At 41.0% G+C, this 15,600-nt stretch overlaps 1 protein-coding gene across 6 annotated transcripts in view; it reads right to left on the reverse strand.

Annotated features, from left to right (window-relative positions):
• PCDH9 (protocadherin 9) overlaps nucleotides 1-15,600 on the reverse strand; it is a 912,396-nt gene that overhangs the window by 588,256 nt on the left and 308,540 nt on the right. The window lies entirely within an intron of this gene.

Raw genomic sequence — 15,600 nt, forward strand, 5'->3', positions numbered from 1 at the left:
AAAACCATGATCTCTGTGTGGTGTCTGTAGACCTGAGGAAGGCCTTTGATGCTGTTAGTTGCAAGGGTCTTTGGTGAATCTTGCACATAGTTGGGTGCCCATATAAATTCATAATGAAAGCATGCTGGCTAAAGTGCTGGAAAATGGCACTTCTTCAGAGCCTCTCTGTCAAGAACGACATTAAGTAGGGCTCTGGGCTTGCACCTGTGCTATTTACCATTCTCTTTGGTGGTATGCCACTAGGTTCTTTCAAACACTGCAACTAGGTTTTGGGTGTTTGAGGCCTATCTTCTGAAGTGCTAGTTACCCACAAGTCCAAACTGAAGATAATGGGACTTGCAGATTTTCTGTACCAATGGTCTCCCAAAAATCATCACAGATTTGTATACAGCTGTGGAACAAGGGCACATTTTTGTGGTATTGGTGTTTATGTAGACAATATTGACAATATTCATATCCTAGAAACATGCTTAATACTACATAAAAATGGGGATTTTGTTCAAAGAAAGTTAAAACAGGAGGAGAGACCTGCCTAGAGATGTTATGGATGTATCAATGGAAGCTACCGTGACAGTTTCCTCCCAACCCTTCCTTCCATCCAGAATTCAATATGAGCCATACTGTCTGAAAACCAAAACAGTTATGTTTTGTAGTGCTCTACAGTGCACATGCTCTGGAGGGGAAATGGTAAGGAAGGATTTCTGATTTTTTTCCAGCTTCAAAGGGGTTATTAAAAAGAAAAAGAAAAAAATTGTGAAAAAATGCATTTTCAAAGGATTTCAACAGCCTAATATAATACTTCTCAAACTTTTTTCCTCCTTCCTCCATATTCTGGATCACTTTTTACGGTGAACCATTTCCCCTCTCAATCCCAGTTTCACACCTTCCTTGGGGTGAGATGAACACGATCATATTAGAACTGTATTAAGTTTAAAATACACTCACTTTAATGCTATGAGTGAGTCAGGAATCAGGGCCTGCAGCAAAGACGGTCTCCAGGCAAACTAATATGCACAGCTGGCCTGTAGTAGGCTGCCTGATTGGTTGGCAACTCCTCTTGGTTTGAAGGGTCAGCAGATTGGCTCAGCAGCAGTAGAAGTTCAGTGGCTGCTCAGAGCATTTGCACATGGCTATAAAGGCTCCTTTGCCTGATTGTTCCCAGCCCTGCTCGCACCTTGTTCCAACCTCACTCCTGCCTTGGCCCCAGTCTTGGCCCTTCCTTGCTTAACATCCAGATAACTGAGTCTGAGCCTTGGCTCCAATTCCTGACCCCTGACTTCAGCTCTTACCCATGGCTCTGGCCTCTGACCCTGGTTCTGACCCCGTGTTCCAACTCCAGGCTCCTGACTCCAGCTCTGACCACTAGGAGTGACTCCTACTGACCACTAGACCTGACTCCCGTTCCAACCACTAGGCACTACACTCATTTGCCAGTTACATGACAGGATGTGGTTGTTTTGGTTATAACTCTCAGTATTGTATCTGAGTTGTTTATTTCCTCTCTTTCTCTGATTCTAGAACTATATATTTATTAATATTGACTCTTCAGTTGTTTCTTGTAGTCCCCAAACCCTAAATATAATAATAGACTCAAGGAGTAAAATCTATTTAGCTTGACAAAGAGAAGATTAAGGGTGACTTAATTACAGTTTATAAGTACCTACATGGGGAACAAATATTTAATAATAGCCTCAATCGAGCCGAGAAAGGCATAACATAATCCAACAGCTGGAAGCTAAAGCTAGACAAATTCAGACTGGATTTAAGGTGTAATTTTTTTCAGAGTGGCAGTAATTAGCCATTGGAACAATTTACCAAGGATCAAACTGTATTCTTCATTATTAACAACTTTCAAATGAAGGTGGAACTTTTAAAAAAAAGATCTATTCTAGGAATTATTTTGGAGATGTTCTCTGTCCTGTGTTGCACCGGAGGTCAGTCTAGAGGATCACAGAGGTCCCTTCTGGCCTTGGAATCTGTGAATCTCTTCAGATTGCTTTGCAACCTGATTTCTGTCCACTTGTGTGATTGCTAACCCTCCAACTTGTTGTCAGCAGAAGAATCTCATCCCAGCTGGATTTTCAAAGAAACACCAGTAATCATTCATTCAGGTGCAGACAGGGATTTGTTTAGGGAGTTTCCTAGACCAAAAAAAACTTCTGGAAATCCTGAAAGGGCTGCAAGTAAAACAAATGTCATTACATGATGGCCGATAGATGCTTCGCTCCTGTGACAAAGGATGCTTTAAATGCCACCAAGAAGAGCTCTCTGCACCACAGCTTGAAAACCTCAGTCTAACATATCAGAAAGCAGGAAAATTCAGGATTATAAATATTAATTCCCTGCATTACCAGGCCCGGATTAATGCAGGGGCTTTAGGGGCTGCAGCCCAGGGCCTTGGGCTAAGAGGGGCCTGCAGGCTCATGGGCCAGATACAGCTCACTGCTTCTTTTCATCCGGCCCGCGGCAAGTCTCCACCCGGACACCGGTCCCCAAGTCTCGGAGCCCAGGGGCTGAAACCAGGAGCATTGGCTCACTGATGTGCCCCTGCAGCCTCTAGCTGAGAGGCGTTCAGGGAATCTATGCGTGCTGCCCTTGCCCCCAGTGCTGGCTCCGCAACTCCCATTGGCCGGGTACCGCAGCCAATGGGAGCTGCGGGGGTGGCACCTGCGTGCACAGGCAGCGTGGATCGCGCAGAGCGGTCTGGCACCTCTGCCTAGAGGCCAGACATGGTGGCCACCCTCAGGGAGCAGATCAGCGCAGAGTCAGGGCAGGCGGGAATCCTACCTTAGCCCTGCTGCGCTGCCAACCAGGAGCTGCCCGAGGTAAATGCCTCCCGGCTGGAGCCTACACCTCCTCCTGCATCCCAACCCCCTACCCTAGCCCAGAGCCCCCTCCTGCACCCAAACTCCCTCCCAGACCCTGCACCTCCACCTGCACCCCAACCTCCTGTTCTAGCCCTGAGGCCCCTTCTGCACCCAAACTCCTACCCAGAGCCTGCACCCCAAACCTCCTGCTGCACCCCAACCCCCAGTCCCATCCCTGGCCCTGCCACAGAGCCCACCCCCTCAGCTGGAGCTGCACCCCTCCTGCACCCCAACCCCCTGCCACAGCCTTGAGCCCACTCCCCCACTCCAAACCCCCAGGGGCCTCACAGGAGAGTTAATTCGGCCCTGTCCATTACATCTAGTTCACTGAATATGCTCTGTAAAAAAATACACCCACTCTAAGTACACAGCCAGCAAAGTGCTGAGCTCATCAATCCTCATTAACCTCAAAGAGAGTGGATGGTGTCACCACCTTGCAGCCTTTAACTAATAGGAAACAAAAAGTTGGCTTTAAGGGAGCAGTCTCATAACTTTCCTTATTTGGTTATGGTCTGTCACACCCTGAACACTTATGGTTAAAGTATGACAGACTGAACAAAGAATTTTCACAGGGCACACCTCAAAACAGTCAACAAATTATTCCTTCTATTCTATTAAGTTAACTTAAAATAAAGTTAAAATAATAATGGTAATATAAATGAGGCCAGTGTATATATTTGAATGGTATACAGACTGCGCCAAAGAAACACAAAGTCAAAGAACTAAAGTCAAGGTCAAAACAAAGGAGGGGGGAAGTTTAGGCCTATGGCTAGTTCTAAATCAGCCCTACTGACAGCTGTTACACAAAAATCTCATCACAAGTATACACACAATATTGAATTTTTTCTCTCAGTTCGAAGAGAACTGAGGCAGATTTTCAGCACAGGTATTGGTTATGACAAGGGCTAGTCAATTTCTCCAACTCCAAAAGGCTGATGTTCAATCAGGATTAGGAGATAAAGAGATTACAAATTGTTTTTTTTTATTTTGTTTTGTTTTAATTCCCTTTGTATTTTGTACTCAGGATACTCAGAACTGCAGTCCCTTTGACATCGTTTGAAGATATTGCTTAAAAATATCCAAGGAAATGTTGTTAGTAAAAGTATGTTTGTTTTCAAAATTCTTCCTTTAACAGGTGAATAAAAAAAAGAAAAAATACTTGCTTAAATTATGATACAATTGGTGCTAGAATTAGCCCTGATTCAAAGAGATGTGTGTGTACTATTTATGTCATCACACTTGTTATAAGAAAAATAATGACTTCAGTTACTGCTGCAAGTAATCTAGCAAAGGTTTGCAAGAAACATATTAAAAAGTGTACCATTACAATGGAATTCTCGGTAATTTAATTAAGAATTGAACAACAGCACCCGGTGTGAAAGTTACACAGCAGGGTCTCTCTAAATGTGCTGTAATATACAAGCTAGACTAGACTTGCTAGAATTCAACAAAAGCACTAAGTATGCCATGGAAACCTTGCAAAGTAGGGGGTGTCTGGGCAAAATGGGAAACAAAGCCTTGCTCTTAGAAGAGCCAATCGTTTGTTTCTGAAGTCCAACTGCAAAGACCATTCGCATACAATTACTGTCCACCATTCCATCTTAATATGTCCATGCCAGATGCAATTTCAAGTCATTACTCACAAAGCAGAAGCAATGCAAAACCCGGCTGGTGTGGGCCACAAATGTTACCTGTTCCGCGCATATAACAGTGACCAAGTTTAAATGGTTCGTGCGGTTATATTTGATTTTTATTCACCTGTTCTGACCTAGTTGCTATGGGTATGTATTTAAATAAAATGTATATCAAAGTGTACTTTCTATTTCTTTGTTTGCATCTCCCTTTTACTCCCCCATGCACACACACTATTATTTCCCTGCCAAAAATCCATTTCATAGAAAGGAAAATGTACTGAAAGGTTTTAAATTTAAAAAGAAGAACACGTTGGATTGGCTCTTCGAATCTGCATTACAGGCCACTGTGATTTCTTGACTGCACCTTAACATTATGTTTTAAATAAATTGATGCAGGAAATATAGGCATTTGTAACTTCACATCCAGCTGAATAAAAATGCCATTTTGGACCAAAGTCTACCTAAGTAATACACATCAGATATGTTCATTAACAGATAAAGGAATTCATTCAGCATGTTGCTAAGTAGACTGCCTCTACTAAAGAATTCAAGTGTTATAAGTACAGCTCATATCTGACTCGGATTTGGCAATTTTGAGCTCTTTTCTATACTCTGGAGGATTAACCCCTTTTATATCTTGAGGGGGAATTAAACCTGCTCTGTACTTCAACAGATGTACTTTCCAACCCGCTGAACTACCACAGAATAATTCTGGTAGCTGGTAAAAAGAACTGACTGAACATCTGCTGGTATGTGGAACTACAGTGCCTACTCCCTGTCTTCAGGTTTTAGCTTTACTTTCTGTCCCCAAATGGTTGTGCAGTTTTGATGAGAGAGAGTTTATAAAATAGCTGTTATGATCCACCCCAGAAGCATCTGCATTTCAGTGGATAGGGTGGTGAGTGAAGACAGGATAATTAGTCAGATAAATGGATAGGGCCAAATTCTTCCACAGCTATAACTGTATAATCCCACTGAAGTTTACAGGGTAATACAGCTATAACATAAGGTATAATCTATCAGTATATTTTAAAAAGTGACTCAGGAGTCGTTTAAGATGAAAGACACTCTCTGAATATAGTATAACCAAATGGTTATAAAGACCTGGTCACTTCGGATTTCATGAATTCAGAACAGTTTCTTTAATTCTGGGGATTGGATAATGAAAGGGATAAGAATAGCGCAATAGACAGAATTTTGAACTCTGGGCAATAATGTAATACCAATGTATAATTAAAAAAACCCATAAAAGGTCATTTTCAATTTCAATTCCTTGAGAGAACCTAGTGACAAACTAATCCACGCAACATTCTGACACCTCAGAAGCCCTAAAAGATCCCAATGCTGAGATATGGCCCCGAGAGGACACAAATATAAATCGTTCTCAAAGACAGGAAAGAGAGAATACTAACACTGACAGAGTTGACATTCTTTTTGCCTCAGCAAAAAATACATCCTTACTTCCTATGTTCAGTAACTTCTATTACAACCTGAATGTCTGCTAATGGACTTCTAAAGGAAGAATCAAATTGATCTGGTAGGGTTGAAATACATGTTTTTCTGCTGATAGGTCAAGAAAAGATAATCTCTGTAATAAGTTCAACCATGTCAATTAACAATCCCACTATCACCAAGAAGATATAATAGAATAAATGATGGATCCCAAAAATAAAGATAGGTTTCAGAGTAGCAACCGTGTTAGTCTGTATTCGCAAAAAGAAAAGGAGTACTAGTGGCACCTTAGAGACTAACCAATTTATTTGAGCATAAGCTTTTGTGAGCTGCATCGGATGCAGTGAGCTGTAGCTCACGAAAGCTTATGCTCAAATAAATTGGCTAGTCTCTAAGGTGCCACTTGTACTCCTTTTCTTTTTGAAAAATAAAGATGTTAACCAAGATTTTCAGTTCCCCCTGAAGACACTCTAGAGGTGACTGATTTTGACAAAGTGCTGAACATCCACCCTCTTAAAATCAGGCCCCTTTAAGGAGTCTCAAGTTGGGCATCCAAAAAAAAAAAAAAAAAAAAACAAATCAGGCAAACCAACCAACCACAGGACACCTGAAGTAAATAGTCATTTTTATGAAAATTTTGGGTATTGAATCTTTGTTTGCGTCAGGATTTCCCTTTGGTTCAGTTTGTATATCCTAGAAATCAAACGAATTAGGAAAGTTACCTATTAGGTACCCCTTACACTGTGAGTAACTACAGTCAATAACTGAAGACAGTTACTACTAACACAGATTTCCCACCGAACTCAATGAGAATTTTGTGTGAATAAGGAATGCAGAATCAAGTCCTTGGGCTTTATTTGCTTCTTTTTTGGAGATAAAGTATAATTGTAACTGAGATTTTTTTAAAAGGCCAAAAACAGGCTCCTTCAGAATTTCTTTGACTGTAGAGTTTCTTATTCATGCTCTTAAAATCATATTAATGCCAGTGTATATTCAAAGTTAGACTGAAACCTTCCTTTAATTTTACCTGTCATAGTGTCCTCCCACATGACCCCTGCTCAGTTCTCTTTTTAAAAGAGCAGAAATGATTGAACTGTCTCTTTGATGCTTCCACCAGTATTTTATTCTAGCAACAGAGAATGTCTATGGTTTCAGGGCCTGCTTTGAGAGTCCTTTTATAGTCAGGAGCTCAATAATTCCCATGTTTAGGCTTCAAGAGAAACAAACCACAGTGATCTTTGAGGCAAGATCCTTATCTTGATTCAGACACTGTTTAACTTTAGCCAAGAACTCAGAGTAAAGGATGATGCTTAGACAGTCTTTCCATCTAATTCCCCTATAAAAGCTTGTATCTCTTAAGAAGCATATCCTACATACATGTGGGCCACTTTTCTTTTTAAACTCACTAAAAACTGATCTTCTTATAAGCTTGGATAGGAATCTTCGAATGAAAGAGATACTTTCTGAGGAAGCAGCTATGGACTAAGTCACAGGTGAAAAATTCTTCCCTTTGAAATCCTTTTTTTGTTTGTTTTAGGCACAAAACATGTACTACCTCTGCTCAGCTACTTTAGACTTTATTCTTTAAATCTCATACAGCAACGGTGGGCAAACTATGGTCCGCAGGCCACATCCGGACCATCAGAGCTTTTAATCTGGCCCTTGAGCTCCCACCAGGGAGCAGGGTCATGGGCTTGCCCCGCTTCAGCACTCCAGCTGGGAAGCGGGGTTGGGGGCTTCCTCTGCTCCATGTGTGCCGTGGCTCTGTGCGGCTCCCGGAAGCAGCAGCATGCCCCCCCCCTCCAGCTCCTGTGCGTAGGGGCAGCTATGGGGCTCCGCACGCTGCCCCCACCCCAAGCGCTGGCTCTTCAGCTCCCATTGGCCGGGAACTGCAGCCAAAGGGAGCTGCAGGGGAAGCACCTGCGGACGGGGCAGCGCGCAAAGCCGCCTGGCCAGCACCGCACCTCCACATAGGATCCAGAGGGGAAACATGCTGCTGCTTCTGGGAGCCGCAGGGATAGTGCCTGCGGACGGGAGGAGCCGGAGTAGGAACATGCCACTGCTTCTGGGAGCTGCTTAAGGTAAGTGCTGCCCAGAGCCTGCACCCCTCACCTCCTCCTGCACTCCAACCCCCTGCTCCAGCCCTGATCCCCCTCCCACCCTTCAAACCCCTCGTTCCCAGCTCGGAGCACCCTCCTGCACCCCAAACCCCTCATCCCTAGCCCCACCCCAGAGCCTGCACCCCCACACACACACCCCAACCCCCTGCCCCAGCTCGGAGACCCCTCTTGCACTCCAAACCCCTAAGCCCCAGCCCGGATCTCCCTCCCCATGCCCCCTGCGCCAGCCCAGAGTCCCCCCGCCCGTACCCCTCATTTCTGGCCTCACCCTGGAACCAGCACCCCCAGCCCAGAGCCCATACCCCCTCCACACCTGAACCCACAATTTCATGAGCATTCATGGCCCGCCATACAATTTCCATACCCAGATATGGCCCTCAGGCCAAAAAGTTTGCCCACCCCTGTCATATAGCCATAACAGTTAGTTCATTCTCAGGGGGGAGTTAATTACCCTCTATTAGTCCTAGCAACTAGCCTTTGCTGTGGTCAAAGAAGTGAAGAAATGTAACATTGGAATCTATTACAAATTAACATAAAGCCACCATCTCCCTCTGAATTATATAAACTGAACTAGGATGAAGGACAAGTGAGACATCAAGGTAAATGTGTGGCACAGTACCCCATGAGAGAGAAGGAACTGTCTGTGGTACTGACAGTACCTTCCACTGCACCTAAAGCATCCTTTAACAAACTACATGAGAGTTTATTAAGTCTTCCTCTCCTCCCACAACTCCTGTGCATGAACACACATGCTTTTCCAGGAGGGCGACCCCAAAACAACAAAGCTTTCATCATGCACATACTCATGATAAATGACTATTAAAGATATGCACAGCATCTCAGCACCATTATGCAGCACCGCAGCGAGGTAAATCTGTGAGATGTGACCCCTTCCGGTTTATAATCTGATGTCGAGTCTGATTGTGACACCTCTGAAAATTCATCAAAAGTTTCAAAACAGAGAGGGGCAAAACAGGCAGGAACAAAAATGTGTTATGTATTGTGATATGAAGTCCACTAGAAACCCCATCATGTTGTTCTAATTAATCTGAGTTGTGCTCAGATACTATAATGATAATAGCCTATGCAAAATGTTTGAATATCCACACACACACACACACACACACACACACATACAGAGGACACCACTCTTCCATGAAAGATTACATTTCTTAAATTCCCTCCCATTACCTAAGCAGTTTGGAAAATGGAAGTGGCTAAAATTTCAGTCTCCCACTATTCTGGAAACATTCTTTTTTAATTTTATAAATCTTTTCTGAAATCTGATAGTTAATTAGTCATTTGATTATCATAATCAAACACTAATCATTGCAGTCTTGATGAAAATTTAGTGATTATCCCAAGAGGGCTGCAGTCCAGTAAATGTGTTGACAGGGTATTTGTTATTATGATGGTGATGCATCATGATGCAGTGTAGAAGAAAACAAAAGACAAGCACTGGTAAATACTGTGCGTGATAAACCTATATAAGAGAGAATCTAAATGATCCCTGCATAAAGTCCTGTGATCCTTCCTCAAACAAAATTCTTAATGACATCAGTGGGAGTTTTGCCTGTTTGAGGACTACAGGATTTAGTGCATGCAAATGAGATAAGCATTAGCCAGTGGTAATCAGGGTTTGGTTTCAGTGTCTCTTTCACAATTACCACATAGCTAACTGAGCAAGTTAAGGAGCAATAGTTTTATTGTTTATAAGTGTGATCAAAATATAGCATGAAGCAAAATATATTGAAGAAAGATCATCTTATCTTTCTTCCTCACCATTGCTTTTATAAAGCACAGATGTCTGCAAAAGTAATTTATTATTTGTTATTAATTTAAACCTTTATATTGTCACATCATAGGAACCTCCTTTGTGATAAATGTTTAGTAACAACAGATCCTTCCCTGTGAGCATTAGAGCAGAATTTGTGCCAGCAGAGACACTCTTCCCAAAGAGGTTATGGTTCTGTCAACCCCTGGAGATGGCTCCCTCTTACCCATTCCTTCAGATGCCTAAATTTGGAAGTGAGAAATTACATCTTCAATTTAGCAGGCTGTAATCTGAATTATATCCAAAGACTGAAATGTAATAGATTTCCTTTAAAGTACCAGATTTTTATTATCTGCTACATGTGCTAAAACCCCTCCTCCCTCCCACATTCTTTTTTAGTTAATTAATTTATTTCAGACGGCAAAATTAAATGTCACCCAAGCACTACAAAAATATCAATACTACTCCCCTCCCCCAAAACTAACATCTGCCAGAATTGCTACTGTCCAAACTAGCAGCTGGAAACTTTTCCCAGGCCTGCCAGAAATTTAATTGGAGATATGCAAATGCAGTTCCCAGAAACATTAGCCATTATAGTACCAAATGATCCAGGAGACCCAAAGAGAACAACTCAGTAGATTGCTTCCTTTGCAGCTCTATCAACTCATTTTCCAAGCCAACCTGAGCCCGCAGAATTAGGACAAAGGACTTCAAGATGTCACTTCCACAATGACTTCATAGAAGTGCATTTATGTGCCCCCCCATAGCTGTAGTTTCTGAGCACTTCATAATGTTTAATGTATTTAATACTCAACACCCCTATGAGGTAGGAAAGAGTTATTATTCCCATTTTACAGCTGACAAACTGAGACACAGAGAGACTAAGGGCCAGATTTTTAAAGGTATTTAGACGCCTAAAGATACCATTAGGTGCCTAGATGTTTTGACTCAGCCAAGGTTATGACAGGAGCTCTATGGGAAAGCAGAGAATTGAACCTAGGTCTTCAGAGTCCCAGGCTAGCATTGTAACTATTGGACTACACTCTTGTATGCTTTTCTCTCGTGTTATATACCATTAATATTTATCTGTTAATCCACAGATCTTTTAGTTGGCTGTTTGTTTTTTTCATTGTTTGTTTTTGCTAGCAAGGTTATACAGTGGGTCAAAACTCTAATTTATTCAATGAATCTTACTTTCTGCAAAAGTTAACATAAGTATCTCCTCGAATAACCTTATGCTTTATATGTCACTGGCAGTGTTGTAGCCATGTTGGTTCCAAAATATTAGAGAAGCTAGATAAGTGAGGCAACAGTTTTTATTGGAAAAACTGCTGCTGGTGAAAGAGTCAAGCTTTGGAGCGATGCAGATCTCTTCTTCAGGTCTGGCCTTTTGTGCTTTATAAGTTATCATTGGTCACTGACCATTCAAGTACATGCCTAGCATAAATATAGGTACTATATTTTCTAGAGGGCAAAATATTTGATAACTAAACTTAGTTTGCATTCTGTTCTATGATAGCTATTTTGAAGAAGCTTGGCTTGCAACTTGAGTTCAGGTCACTTGGGTACTGTGACTTTTTAACATTTGGTAGTTGGTAGGAATGAGACCTTGTGTCCTTTAAACTGCACAGATTAGAGATGTGGAAGCAAGATGAATATTAACAAAATGGGATTCCAGAGAAATGTTTCAGGTTCCATAAATTATGGAAAGGAGTGAACATGCAAGGTAGAATATGAAAGTCAATAAACCTATATAAAGAAAAGCAATAAATGTATAGTTGTCATTAATCCCCAGCCTTAATGTCAAGACAGTCTGAAAAGACCTTAGCAGGAGCATTAATTCCCTTGAAATTTAGACAACATTTACAATGTATTTTGCATGTATCTAAACAAGTCTTGAGTGATGAATTTCACTGTCTAGCAGAGGTGGTTTACCTCAGCAAATAACTTCTCACATTAATAACCATACCTACAGGAGTTGAGTGACCATCTAGAAATAAAATCTGTTCTTTCTATCAAAAATTAAAACATGTAACACAATTTGACAATCCATAATTTCCCCACGCCCACACTATAATATTTATATAAAAAAAAGGTACGAGTGCCAACTCCACTCTCTATATAACATACAATTATGAGAACATATGCACTGCTACAGCAGGGGGCTATTCTGATACAACCCTCTAGTTTCCAAATTGGGCTTTTTAAAAAAAAATAACTACTTCCCAATAGAAAACAATTTTAGAAACTGAAAAACCACTCCTTCCCAAAATCCACCAAGAAAGCCATGATAATCACAGGAAAGGAGTATTTTGTTTTACAAAACAGACTAACCTTATTTTAAATCTTGACATAGAAGTCCAGGATTGTGAGTGCTAAGATAATATAATGGCCATTAGTACAGTGGGAAGTCAAGGGACTCTTGCCTGATAGCAGAGATATTGTCTTATCATAAGGCTCAAATACAACATTAATCAGTTAAAAAACAAAACAAAAACAGGATGACTTCAACATGTAGGTTTTGAACATAATCCTGATGATTTGTTGGGAAGGAAGACACTTGAATAAGGAAGCGATTTCAGGTGATAGCTCTTGTGATCTGAACACAAACTAAAGATGGATACCATAAAGCTGCTTTGTACAAGCCCTATTTGGACGTTAATGGGAAATATTAAACAGCCTTTTACATAGTGGTATGTATAAAAAAGAATCAGCCTTGCACAGGTAGATTCCATTGCCAAAACTAAATGTCTGTACATAGCTGTAAGCAAAAGATTAGTTCTATTGATTTCAGTCAATACAGACAGGTGTATATACCCCTTTATAAGTGCAAAATTAATGTACTAAAAATGGTATGAGCACAATTAAAAAGAAATTTGTTGAACCTGACACTGAGAGATTAATGGAGCTGGATAACAGATTACAAAAATTTGTCCACTAAGTATTTTGTTATGCCAATAAGATCATATGACTAGATTGGATCGTAAGTATGCTAACTCAGAGGTTTGTCTCTGTATTGAATATATTTTCAAAGGTATTTTCCTTCACTTTCAAACATGTAATTATTTTGCATACTGGTTATTTAAATATGTGTTTATATATAGAACCATATCACTTGACTCAAAGACAAAATTTGGTTCCTTGTATTATTAAGAAAGTCATGCTCCTTTGGAACAATGCTGCTACAATATTCAGAACAAAGTGTGTAAGAGATGAGATAAGGCATTCTTGATCAAGGGGCGCTTATTTATGGAACAAACTACTAGAAGAGTAGCTAAAGGCAAATGAATTTTACAGCCTGCTGCAAGTCTCTCCCATTTGTTAAAGCCTTCCTACCAGATCCTAGCAGTTAGAACAAAAACCAAACAGACAAATGAAGACCTTCCTAAACTTTGGGAAGGCTGTGGAACAGAATCCTCTACAAATTCACAGTTTGCAGAACACATTTAGTTTCCAGTCGTTATATGTTACAGTATTGGATACAATAGGAAAAGGACATTAGCAGACACATTAAATAAAGGTTACTGACCATGGTAAATTTATGGACAGAGTTCTGTGAAATATCCACAGTAAAACAAAACTATTTGAAAAACATGTTACAGTTTGGATATTGGTAGAAACCAATTTCATCCCAGGGCTTCTGGAAAGTTCATTAATTTTTAAAAAAAAAAATCCCATTTAAGGAGTCCAAACCATTGACTGGACCAATTTAGATCATTGTGGCTAAATCATGTGAGATATACATATGGTTTCATTGTGAAGTCAGGTGAAAATCAATAGTTTCAACTATCAATAAAGATTTATTTTATGTTTTATTTATGTATTTATACTCAGTGAATTCTATGGAATGCAAATTAATGTAGATTCACCGAATAAAACATTTGTAGAAGTCCTTGCAAAGGGAAACACAGCTTGGTCTTTTCTTTTCCATTTTAATTTACTACCGCTGTAATACATTCCAATGTCTGTTTCTTTCCCACAGCCATATCACTTGAACCTACTACGGAACTTAGAAGCCCAGTCTCCTATTCATCACTTGCTCTCTAAAATATATGACTAACTTTTTGTATTTTGTATGCGCCATATAAACGTTATGGTCTCTAGTTCTAGTCCCTCCAGAGATCTCATGTGGATGTTACAGCAAACACTAGCCAGTCTCACTCCAGATCTTGTCACTGTCTCATATGAGCTCGATCTCACTTCATGTATGGTCTTCGTAGCTCGATTCTGTGCTCTTGCGCCAATATAATTATAGTTTCCTTCAGGTAAGGTAACCAAAACTAGAATGTATGGCCAAACTGAGTCCTGGTGTAAGTGAATGCAAACATTTTACAGTTAAGGGACTTGACCCAATCACATTATTTTTGAATTTGGCCCTACAATTAACATATGTTCAGTCAGTACATTATAATGTGATAGCAGAATCTACAGCCTTATCGTATCCACAGACTATTAATATGTGTCCCTTAATACAATACTTGACCCTATTAAACTTATTTACTACTATTGCACATTTGAGTGATATTTTAATTTTTGGCTCTATCATTATGCATAGATCCTTCTACTCTACCACTTGAACTCATTCCCATGAAACTATACTTGCCTTGGACCTAGCACACCCCCAATTCTTTATAACAGGAGACAGGTGCTTAGGGATATAATGTGATGTAGGGTTGATGACATCCAGAGCACACAGGGATCCCACCTCACCTTGGCCAATCTGGCAGTGAAGGAGAAAATCCTTCCCATTCCTCCGAGAAAAGAGCAACTAGCATAATGCCCACAGCAGAACATGACAAAATCTGGTATTTAACTACTACAGTCAGGAGGGTGGGTGCTACTTTGACTGACCCTGGTAAAAGAGACCTTTTCCTGTACCATCATGGCCCTCCCACTTCCAATGATCTGGGGGAAGATAAATCGGACCTGTCTCAAACTGCGGCAGCAAGTCACTTTCTAGCTATCTAGCCCTTGAAGGGTCCACACACTTTTCCCAACAAGCCAGACAATGGCTTCCAAGGCTTAGTGTGTGGTAGGTCAAGTCAAACCCTTTTCCACCTTCTAACCAATTACTCAGACCCTTCATACAACAGGACTAGGCTCTGACTGCCTTTACATGGGTGTGGATGGGATGTCATAAGGACCCGCTTCCATATAAGGGCCCAGAAGAATCACAGTCCCTATGCTCAGAGGAATGCAGTTGTTCTCCCCCTATTCTCCTCCAGGTGTCCAGTGATGAGGCATAGCCATGGTGTGCAACAGTGAGGATAAAGTTGCAACCTCTCTGGGGAGAAGCACTGGGTGTACAGCCACTTCATGATCAGGAGCTCCATCAGGCATTCTCCCCTTGAGGATGTGTGGCTCTAAGACACCCCTCTTAGGCTGTGCCTAAATGTGGCAATCAAGTCCTCACTTTTATAGAGTTCATACAATAACCCTTCAGGAGAAACTTTGTCAAGAGCTTTCTGCCAATCCTGCTATGTTAAATCCACTGGCCTCCACCCCTGTAGGTCAGCAGCTATTTAATTAAATCTCCTTATCTATTCCTTGACCCAGTCAGTCCCCAAAATAAAGGAGTATTCTCCTGCTGTGTTCACAAAGCTCATCACCTTTATGATGCTGGCAGACCAGCTCATACCGAAGCCCCAGGCCTTTGTAAATGCTTACAAATGCATAGCCAGGCCAATATTCTTGTGTATTAGTTTAAATCAAAGTAATTGTTAAATGTGTAAGATTATATTTGGTGTTTAAAC

The sequence above is a fragment of the Caretta caretta genome, chromosome 1 (genome assembly GCF_965140235.1).
Source record: "Caretta caretta isolate rCarCar2 chromosome 1, rCarCar1.hap1, whole genome shotgun sequence".
NCBI lineage: Eukaryota > Metazoa > Chordata > Testudines > Cheloniidae > Caretta > Caretta caretta.